Below are 4206 nucleotides of genomic sequence, written 5' to 3' on the forward strand. Positions count from 1 at the left end.
GTATATCTAGGTGTTCGTTCTATGTAAATTTCTTCCTCCAAGACTTCATTCAGAAATCTTGACTTTACATCCATCTGCAAAATTGGCCATTCGTGTTTAGTTGTCAGGGAAATCAATAGTTGAAATGTTTTCATCCTCGTTACTAGGGTAACATTTCATCATAGTCTATTCCTTCCTTCTACTTGAATCCCTTCACTACAAGTTGAGCTTTATATCACTCAATTTCTCCTACAACTTTTGTCTTCTTCTTATACACCCACTTCACACCAATAGTTCAAGCTACTTTAGGTAGATTAGTTAATTCCCACATGTTGTTGCGTTCTATTGCGCCGATCTCCATATCCATAGCCTTTTGCCATTTCTCCTCTTGCACGACCTCTTCAAAGCTTAAAGTCTTCTAAATCTGCCAACAGACATACTGTAAGACCCGTAGAATTTAATTAATTAATTAAATAATTAATTAATAAATACGGGAGGGGTAATAATTATGACATTAAATCATGGTTGGTATGACGTGGAAAAGTGTTAGCTCATATGGTTGAGAGCACTTGGATTGTGTGAGAGGACTTGGGTTCGAGTCCTATGCATGATACTTTTTGTGTTATTATTATTATTTCAATCTATGAAAGCATGTTCTGTTATGATATGATGCTTGAATTGTGATGGTTAGCATGAAACATGATTGGTTGAAATGGTTATGCACTTGAGTGGTAACAAAGGGGTCATGGGTTCAAACCTTGGAAATGCTAAATGGAAATTATGCTTGTTTTTATTTTGCTAATGGTGACTTTAGAGGGAAATGGGAAAGGTTAACAGAGGCCATGGGAAGTAGTACGGCCAAGGGGGGGGTGCATTCCCATTCATGATGAGAGATTGAGAGTTATTAAAAGGTAAATGAAATTAAATTCGTTTTAATATTTTAAGTAACCTAAAGTACTAGTTTAAAAGGAAAAAGTTGGAGTTTAGGCAAGGTTTGGAAGGCTGAACTTAGACTTAGAAAAACAGAGGCAAGACTGAGTGAGAGGGGCTGACGTGAGGGAGTTGAAGGCAGAATTGAGGGAAACCAAGGTTGGCCATTGGTGATCAAGGGAGAACTTCATCAATTGTGCAAATTTAAGCTAAGGAACCAGGTTAGGGGAGTTGGTCTCTGATTTTATTTATTCGTAATTATAATTGCATGATTAGCATGATAATTGGATGTGTGATTCTGTTAAATTCTGCGTTTTTTTCTGGTTTTCGGGAATTTTCCAGAAACCGCCTGGCGGACTACACATAGCCGCCAGGCGACTCATGTTATATTAGAGGGTTTCTGGGTTACCTCGAGGGACCGCCTGGCGGTGATGCCTTATACCGCCAGGCGACGCAAACTGATAATGATTTCTGGGTTTTTTCTGATGAACTGCCTGGCAGGGATGAATACCCGCCAGGCGACACGAGTGGAATGGGCTCGGTTTTGGTGTTCTCTGTGTTCTGGAATGATTCTGATCAGGAGAAAATGTAGTTGCAACGAAGGAACGAGGAATTGAGTCATTATATCGTAAGAATCCATAGGGCAGAATGCCAATATGATAAAGGGCTATGAAATCCTTGTTTGGTCGAACGTTGTGATATCCTGTGGTATGATGGAACGCGGAGTGTTATGAACTGTCGTAGGAATTGATGATTTATAGGACTAGATTTCGGTTGCTCTGAACGTGGTTGGAACCTGAATGGAGAATGAAGAGAATTATCAAAGTAGGGTAATTGGCAGGGGCGTGGGTTCTGGAAAAGAACCTGGAATTGGCAGATGGGGTGTACCGCCTGGCGGCACGAACCTTGCCGCCAGGCGCTAACGCGGAAGTTTCCTCACCGTGTTGACGAGAAGAATGCTGAGGGGTTGGAGAATTGGTCTGGGAAGAATTAGTTCATTAAGAGGAAATTGGGGTCGAGAAACTAGGAGGTCATGAATTGTTTTATTATGTTGCAGACAAGCATGTTTGACTAGGTCACATGAATAATCAAGCACGAGAGTTGTTCATAACCAGAAGAAAGCTTAAGTCGGGATAAATCAGATGGTTTGATTATTGATAGGTGATAATGTTAATTTTTACCATTATCCAAGCTATATTTCATTAGCAAAATCATCTCTTCCAAAGCTTTTAACCTACTTAATCCTCAATTTTACCTTACTTTTGTAAATAAATACATTGTGGGTTACATTGATCTAAATATATCACTAATCCCCATTTTTGTGTCCTTTTTGTAGATGGGAAGCTTTGTTCCTAAAATCCAGACTAATGAGTGACCCGGAATAGCAAAGAGAGAAGAAAAATGTCAATAGGAAGCGCCTAGCGACGCGAAGCCAGCGCCAGGAGGAACAGACCGCCAGCCACGCGCCAGCCAAGCGCCAGACAGGCGCTACTGTTAGTCACCGCCTGGCGGCACTTAGTCACCGCCGGGCGGTAGCGGGAAGATTTGCCCCCTGTTGGTGGCTTGCGCCTGGCGGTGAGACCCTTCCGCCAGGCGCCTTTTTTCGCTGATGTGTCAAGTGACCCCTTTTTCTTCTGTTTTCGCGGAGGGAAACTCATCTTTGGCATTTTGGAGGCACGAAGAACACATTTGGAGAGCTTGGAGGAGTGCTAGGGCTTGTGGGAACAGCTCCATCTTCCTCTTTGTATCTCTTTCTCTTCCATCTCTTCCATCTCTTCCATTTTTAAGCTTGAGCTCTCCATGGCAATGGAGAGCTAAACCCATTTTTGTTGGGGTTAGATGTAGCCACGAAACTCTTGTGTAAATGCAAATGTTTTGATTATATATATGACTCTTTCATTAATTGCTAGTCTTCTTATTTCTTCACTTAAAGCTTGCATTGATTTAGCCATCTCTTGCATGATTTTTGGTTCATGGGGTGTGGAAATATCTTTTGAAACCTAGATTTGGAATAAGAGAACTCAATGGAGCTTGTACCTAGGAATGGGGCTTGACCCATTGGTTGTCTTAAGCCCTTGTGCATAAAGCAAATTTGCTTATTAAGAGGTCAAGGAATTAACTTTTAATAAGGAAATTTAGGCTCAATCTTTTAAGGAATTAGGGTTTGAGTAATTTTGTGGGTTGGCATTAGCATATTAATGAAGAGGATGTTAAATTGTAGTTGCATGAGAGCATAATTGGTGAATTCTAACCCCGGCAATATCAAGTCATATCATTTCTAATCTTTTCCACTCACTAAGTGCCTTTAACTTCCAAAGTTCAATTTTAATTATTTATGCAAAGTTTAATTTCATACATTAAAACCCAAAATATGGATTTATTCGTTAGTTTAAATTAGTCACTAATTACGCAATTAATTAGTATACACGAGTCTCTTGGGAAACGATATCCCGGTCTTACCGGTTACTACTTGCGCGACTTGGTACACTTTCCAAAGTCATAACAATAGGTGAGTGGATTGGGATAGTGAGTATAAGGATTTAAATTGTTAGGGGCATGGGAGGAAGCGTTGGATTAATATACTCGCAAGCCTTGAAGAAAGAACCGTGAGCAAGTTACTAATAGTACATTGTTAGGGCTTAGAGTACTGAACAGAATACTTAAATTGGCATTAGTCACTCTGTTAAGTCTAAGGTTTCAGGCACGACTCATAATTACGTGTTAGAGTAGGGATTGTTGGGATTGAGGACATAGATGGTTGGAGTACATTATTACTGACTGGACTATTGAAACACAATATGGTAAGTTTTACATTTAGTGTCTGAAACTCATTGGTATTGAGATAAATATGAGATAGAGAACCTAAACTAGTAGAGGTCAGCTGTACTGATACAGCGCCTGGCGGCGGGAATGGGTAGCGTCAGGCGATGGTAAGGACTCAGTGGGGTTCTGGATTGATTGGCGCCTGGCGGTGGGATAGGCTCCGCCAGGCGGCGGCGATACGAACAGTGGCTCCTGGACCAGCGTCCGCCTGGCGGTGTAGACTGTTCCGCCAGGCGGTGGTTGCAGACTTTGTGAGTTTGAGGCGCTTGGCGCCTGGCGGTACGTGTCCCCCGCCAGGCGGTCTGGAAGCTGTGGCGCCTAGCGGTACGTGTCCCCCGCTAGTCGATTTAGCTGCTGTGAGTCCTAGTTGATGGACTTAGTAGGGTGTTCTACAAGGTTTCTGGTAGTGCTTCAGAGGTGAGGTTGCTGGAGTTCCTTGAGTTGTGGCTCGGAACGTATCCCTTGAGTTGTGGC

The sequence above is a fragment of the Vigna unguiculata genome, chromosome 8 (assembly GCF_037176805.1).
Source record: "Vigna unguiculata cultivar grain cowpea cultivar isolate G323 ecotype 2 chromosome 8, ASM3717680v1, whole genome shotgun sequence".
NCBI classification, from domain to species: domain Eukaryota; kingdom Viridiplantae; phylum Streptophyta; class Magnoliopsida; order Fabales; family Fabaceae; genus Vigna; species Vigna unguiculata.